This window comes from Belonocnema kinseyi, chromosome 8 (assembly GCF_010883055.1).
Source record: "Belonocnema kinseyi isolate 2016_QV_RU_SX_M_011 chromosome 8, B_treatae_v1, whole genome shotgun sequence".
NCBI lineage: Eukaryota > Metazoa > Arthropoda > Insecta > Hymenoptera > Cynipidae > Belonocnema > Belonocnema kinseyi.
This window is the reverse complement of record NC_046664.1, coordinates 7,751,966-7,759,793: the sequence shown is the minus strand read 5'-3', so window position 1 is coordinate 7,759,793 and position 7,828 is coordinate 7,751,966.

Below are 7,828 nucleotides of genomic sequence, written 5' to 3'. Positions count from 1 at the left end.
GGGGGGCTAACTTCACGCTAACCCCCGTTGAAAGATCAAAGTTTGAATCACATGACCTTGAAGATCTTTAAATGCGCTCATATGCGCCATAAATGTTTTCTGAAAATCATGAAAATTGCCCGCAATATGGAGGTAACAAAACTTTGCGAATGATGACCAACAAAATAAAAAGTTTTGAATTCGCATTGATAAAGGAAGTTTCCTATGGGGTTTCAAATGCGCTCACATGTGCCATAAAAAAAATTGTATCAGTGGCGCATTTGAGTGCATTTGAGGCGCAATTCAGTGGGCTATGGAAAACCCGAAAATTGAGAGAGGAGGGAGGCTGGTCTAACTGATCTGTAGTTTATGGCCTCCGTAAAAAAGCTTCATTAATCCATATTTTTTAACCAGGTGCAACTGGAATGCCTGGATTGAGTTCTCCGTCAGGTACGATTACAGTAAAAATGAAAGGTGACTCTTTTTTCACAAAGGAACTCTGGAAAACCGACGTCGAACCCCTCTGGATGAAGTCACAGGAGCCTCACCCTCAGCCCATTGAATATCACTATTTCGTTTATATAGAAATGCAATCGGGCTGGAATTATACATCAAAGTCGATTACAGGGGAAAAGTTAATTCAGGGACATAATTCTCTTAAACACTTGCCGGTGGAAGCTGATGTAAAATATGGACCGGGAAAGCTCTATCTGCATTATAAAACTGATTTCTTCGAATATTACAATGTCAAAAAACCATTTCCCAGGCCAAAAAACTGCCTTTGGCATGCGCCAACACAAGGCCACGGCCGCCTATACGTAACAATAAAAGGTACCGAACAAGTCTATTGGGCAATTTTAAGATAGAAACCACGGTGGGCCCACTTTCATTTATCTCGAGAGGGTACTTAAAGATTGTGACAATGCAACATCAGCGACATCTAGGGGATGCAGCAAGAACTATTATCTCAAGCAACGACCCTCCCCCCTTTGTAACCTAATTTTTAGGTTATGTTCACTTCTCTTCCTGCTATAAATACATGAACCGTAATAACCAATAATTGAACAAATTGAAATAGATCATCGATCAAATGCAATCAAAGGTTAAAGTCTGTTGGAATAGATCTATCATGGAACGATTCCAACAGACTTTAACATTTGACTGCATTTGCTCGATTCAATTTTCCTCAATTTTTTGTTTGCGTTGTTGGCGAAAATCCATTGTGAATCCAAATTCAGCACGCAAAAAATAATACTTCTTGCAGCCATTATGGCAACTACAGTCAACCAGTGCTTGTAACGAGCGCCCCGAACTCTTCTACGCATGCGTCACGCTCGGTCTCTGATTCGTTGCTGTTCGCGCGCAATTTGAATTGCTAAAAAATAAAATTTTTATTGTTTATTATAAATAATGTCATTTTAACTTATATAAATGTTTATTATATCGATAATAATGAATCTTGATAAAAATAAAAATTTAATAAGTGCATAGTGTGTGATCAATTAAAAAAACTCTTCTACGCATGCGTCGCTCTCGGTCTCTATTGAACAACAAGATTGTCAATGCATTTTAATATTTTAATAAACTTTAAAAACCAAACTTTTCGAATAATGAAAAATATGCAAGAAAAATACAAGTGAGTACCAAAGGATATTTTTGATTTACACACTATGCACTTATTACACTTTTATTTTTATCAAGATTCATTATTATCGGTCTAATAAACATTTATATAAGTTAAAACGATATTATTCATAATAAAAAACAAAAATGTTATTTTTTAGCATTTCAAATTTCGCGCGAATAGCAACGAATCAGAGACCGAGCGCGACGCATGCGTTGAAGAGTTTTTTAAATTGATTTGTTTTATTATCTATGAAGCACATCGATTTAGAAGGAAGACAATAATGTTTATTGAATAATGTACGACGTTTTTTAAACTACATTTTTCGATGAGAAGTTAGTTTTGCATGAAAATTTAATTATTGGTTTGTAGATTAACTTTAATGTTAAAACTTGGATTTGACATATTTAGAATTTTCAAAAATCTTTTTGTAATAAAAAAAAGTATTCATTTGAGGTTTTAATTTTGTATTGAAAATTATTTTGCTTTCAAACATTGTTTTGCTTAAGCGCAAACCCAAGGCTTTCATCAATCGATTTCAAATTAATTATACTTTTCAGGTTCTTTATGTGCTACTTTTTCCTTATAGTTCTAATTATCAATTTTCAACCTTTTGTGCGTGCAGAAGGAAAACAATCATTTTTATTGAATAATATACGAAATTATTTAGATTACATTTTGCAATGAAAATTTTTGTAAAAAAAATAAGTATTAATTTGCAATTCTTATTTTGGATTTAAAATTGGTTTGCTTCTCAAATCCGGAAACGACACGTTTAATAGTTTTAAGAAAAATTAAAATTTCTATTAAAGCTTTAAAAAGACAAAAGACATTCAATTCAAAAGTTAATTATTTAAGAAACAAGTACTTCAAGTTTTAACTAATTGGTTGAATTTTTGACAAAAAAGAAAATTTTTTAAGGAAAATAGTTGCAGCTTTATCCAAATAAGTAAATTTTTAAACAAATAATATAATTTTAAACTAAACGAGATGAAAACAAAAAATAACGAATCAGTAACTCTTAAAGATATTTTGCTAACTCGCAAAACAAAGGCTGCTTTTCTAGGAGGAAAACAATAATGTTTATTGGATAATGTACAAAATTCTTAAAATTAAAATTTCCGATGAGATTTTTATCTGATTCAAAATTTAATTATTGGTTTGTAGATTAAATTTATGTTAAAGTTTTGATGTGACAAATCTAAAATTTTCATAAACATTTTATAATTTTCTCAAAAGTCTTAGGGTAACCATATTTATATAACCGTAAAAAACATTAAAAAATAAGTATTAATTTGAACAGTTTTGTTAAACATTCCTCAATAATTTCTGGGGCTGATTATCATTTTTTGAAGTATTTTTAATATATATTATTTTTAAAACATAAAATACTACTTTTTACAGACAATGAGAGGTTCATATAAATTATTTAAACAATTTATCTTTTGTGACGATATTCCCTTAAAAAAGAGCTAGAAACTCACGGTTTCTTTCCAAGTTCGAAAACTTATTTTTAACTTTCAGTTAGAGAAGGCATTATTTAGTTGAATTTAACAGAAATCATTCTTTAAACAATTTATTATTATTTTATAATAATAATTTTATAAAAGATTTTATAAAAGATTCTAGGATAAAAATTTCACAAGTCTGAAATTCTGGTCTTTAATTATTATTGTTAATGGCCCGACAAAATAAAAAATTAAAAAATTAATTAATATATTTAATTATTTGTTTAAAACCTTATATATTTGGTAAAAAAGTCTTTTTTAAAAAAAATTCAAGTTTTTAACTGGAAATTTATCTTTTTGGGTTGCAAATTCAACTTTATTGACGAAAATTAACTTGTTTAAAATTTACATTTTGGTGTTGAAAAGTCAACTGAAATCTGTTTTGGATGAAAATTCTAATCTTTAGAAAAAAATTTTTTACACTAAAACTCATCTGTTGGATTTTTTTTCAATCAAAAATGAAGAAAATATAACAAAATAGTTGAATTCCCTATCAAATAGTTGCATTTGAAATTTGATCGAAAGAAGATGAAATTTGTCCTAAAACAAATCAATTTTTAATCAAAAACAACACATTTTTTTTTAAGTTGAATTTTTGCCCAGAAAAGATTCAGTCGTTTTTCAACACAAAAATATTAATTTACAAATAATTCCAAATAAAATTAACATTTTCACACAGAAAATATTTCAGTTCTCTTTTAAACACCAAAATAATAAATTTAAACAAAAAGTTTAAATTTTTAAAACATTTTCAACCAAAGAATTACATTTTTATTTTAGAAAGATGAATTTTTTCCAAAGCAGATAAATTTGAAAAAAAAACTTTAAAAAACTAGTTAAATTTTTATCCAAAGAAGGTTGTACCTCACTTTTTAACTCCAAAATAAGAATTGTAAACAATAATTTAATTTTTTGCTTAATAGTCGTTTTTTATCAAAAAATTACGAGTTTTTAATAATATTGTAATCTTTTCTACCAAGCAGTTGAATGAATTTGTAGAAAAAATTGTTTTCGCCACAAAAAGATTTCAGTTGACTTTTCAGCGACAAAATATGAATTTTAAACAAAATTTTTGTCTCGACCCCCCACCCCATTTGAGTTGTGACGTAATTTAGGTACAGTCCCTTGCCTAGAGAGTTGAGAAACAAACTCAGTCACAAAACATTTATTACCAAAAAAGACCATTTGTCAACAAAATACTTGAATTTTTAACCAAAAAAGGTAACTTTTAAACAAAACATTGAATCTTCAATAAAAAATTAGTTTTAATCAAATAGATGAGTTTTCAACGAAAAACACCCCCCCCCCCCCCCCCCCCCCCCCAAAAGATGATTTTTTAACAAAATACATGAATTCCCAGTAGGCACAAAATTTGGTGACGCCTTTACGACATCATTACGACATTGTTCCGACAACTTTACGACACCCTATGTCCATGTCGTTCTGGTGCCTTGTCGTAAAGATGTCGTAACTATGTCGTAAAGACGTCGCTAAACCTTGTGCCCACTGGGTTTTCAAATAAAAAATATCATTCTTCAATCAAAAATGAAATAGTTAAATTTTCAGCTTCAAATATTAATTTTCAACAAAAAAATTTAGTTTTTTACCAAGAGAGTCAAATTTTGAACTAACAAGTAAATTTTTTATTTTAAAGAAAAGGTAAAATATTAAATTTTCTATGAAAAATTAATTTTTAACCGATAATTAATTTACATTAGTTAAAATTTTTAATACGGTCATAAAATCTTTTTTGAATCCTTAACACTTTTTGAATTATTTTTAAATCCTTTAAAAATTAACTTTAAAATCCCGCCAAGATCCTCGTAATTCCTTAAAATCACTTAAATTGTTAGAAGCCCTGTAAAATGTCTTAAAAAACTTTAAAGTCCTGAAAATTTATTTTATTTCCCTTTAATTTCTTTAAAATCATTAAAAATCTATTTCAAAATTAACTAAAATTAATTCAAATCTCTGGAAATTCCTTAACATTTTTGAATTTTTCTAAATGCCTTCAGATCGTTTAAAATTAATAAAAATCATGTTAAATGACTTTTCATTGACTCGCTTGACATACTTTAAAATCACTTGAACAACAAATTAAAATGGTGAATCTTTAATAAAAATTACTTTTAACTAAATAGGTGAGTTTTTAACCAAGAAGAATTTTTTTACCAAAAAAGACGATTTTGCTACAACATACATGATTTTTTAACTAAAAAAGTTAAATTTTCAACCAAAAATGGAATATTTATTTTTTGACTTAAGAAAATTAATTTTCAATACCAAAAAATCGATAATGACAATTCTTCAACGAAATAGTTTAATTTTAAACTCAAAAATATAGATTAAAAAAACATTTCTACCAAATCGTCAAAAAAAAAATGAATTTGAACTAAAATTTTTAATTTTGTCTAGAAAAAAATGAATTTGTAATGAATTGGTTGAAATTCTCACCAAGAAGATAAAATTTTTAACGAGAAGGCCAAATCTCTAACAAAATGTTTGCACTTTCAACCAGAAAGATAAATTTTCTACAAAAAAAAAATTTTAATGAAAATTATAAATCTTTACCCCAAATGTTGAATTTTTTAACCAAATAGTTGAATTTTTAACCATAAAGATAAATTTCCAACGAAGATGTTTTTTCTATCTAAAAGAAAAATTTTCAACTGAATAAATAAGTTTTCAGCCACAGAAAGAAATTTTTAACGAAAATGATTAATCTTTCACCGAAGAAAATGAATTTTCAATAAGGAACTTTCATTTTCTACAAAAAAATTAACTTTTGACAAAATACATTCATTTTCAATCATATGGTTAATTTGCATCTAAAGATGATAACTTTCAAACCAAAAATCGAATAGACTAAGAAGATTAATTTTCTACCAAAATTAGAACATGTTAATTTTTAGTTATATAAATTATTTTCAAATATCAAAAAAGAATTTCCAACAAAATAGTTCAGTTTTTCACAAACAAACAAAAAATACTTTTTATCCAAAAAATGAATTTTTCAGAAAATAGTTGAATTCTCAACAAAACAAATCAATTCTCAACGAAAGAAATACATTTTTAATAAAAATGACGTACCTTTCACCAAGGAAAATTAATTTTCAATTAAGAACCTTGTTGTTTCACGAAAAAATTTAACATTGGATAACATACATCAATTTTTAACAAATAAATTGAACTTTCAACTAGAAAATATCACTTTTCAACCAAATGTCCCATAATTTAATTAACATATAAAAAATTACTTTTTAATCAAACAAAGAACGAGTTTTCATCTAAATATCGTAACCAAAAAGATTAATTTTCTTCCAAAAACATTAAATTTAACAAAATAAAACAACGATAAAAAAGATATATTTCAGGATACAATCGTGTGCAAAACTATGAATTTTTTCGGATCTGTCTTAAAGATTTTAAATTAGAAAAAATTACTTTTAACCCAAAAAACAAAATTTCAACAAAATATTTCAATTTTTGTAACAAGTACAATTTTATTCTAAAAGAGACGAATTTTAATAAAAATATCTGAATTTTCAACTAAAAAAACTAACTTTTAAGCACCAAATAGAATTTTTTTCTCAATATTTTTATTATCATATATTTTATAAAGTTTTGACATGTTTATATATTATGTTATCTTTTTTTTTCATTTTATTCTTCAAAATTGTAAATTTTTTGAACAATTTGGTTAAAAAATCGCGCGCTTTTCATCACTTCTGGTTCTGGTTTAATCATAGCCAATCAAAATAGTGGGAATTTTTGACAGAACTCTACCTAGAGGATCTCTATGGCAGTAATAACTCGCACCGTGTTCCACTCACGCATAGCTGGCGCAAGCGCAGTAGCTTTGAATGCCAAAGTTGGGGTGACGGCCCTGACCGTGACCTCACTGCCGACATGTTTTGACGCGGATTCGAGTCTTTTTCAAAACAAGTTCTGAGTTCTTCTATTTAATTAAAGGAAATTAGGAAGAACATTTTTTCCTTTTCGTTTTAAATTGCATAGTTGTCAATATTTAAAAATTGGAGCACCATAACCTTAAAGTTTAGTATTAAAAAAATGTTTGTCTCGTAGAAGATGAATCCTAGAGAATTATTACATAAGCTTAATCTCAAAATAAAAGTGTTAAAATTTTTAAATAAAAGACGTAGCTTATCTAGTAATTCTCTAGGATTGATCCACTATGAGACAAACATTTTTTCAAATGCTAAACTTTAAGATTATGTCGCTTCAATTTTAAAATCTTGAAAACTATATAATTTACAACCAAAAGGAAAAAATGTTTATTATAATTTCCTTTAATTAAATATAAGAACTCATCTTGAAAAAGACTCGGATTCGAGTCGAAATATGTCGGCAATATTTAAATAAAGACCATAAAAAACCGGAAAAGGCCTTCACTACATTAATCATTCATTTCTAATGTGGAGATTTTTTTCCGGCTTAGAAATATACTTATCGTTATATTAGAAATAAATAAAAACTAATATTAAAACTCTAAACTGTATTATTATTTTTTCGTTCATCACCAAATTATTTATAATAAATATTAAATTAGATAAGTCTATTTATAAATATATAATATTTTATTATTTCTGATATACTTATTATTATATTAGTTTATTAATAATCTGACTTGAAATTAATGCACTCAAAATTAAAATTTACATCATGACGGACTTTTTAAAAAGTAAGGGAATCGGAA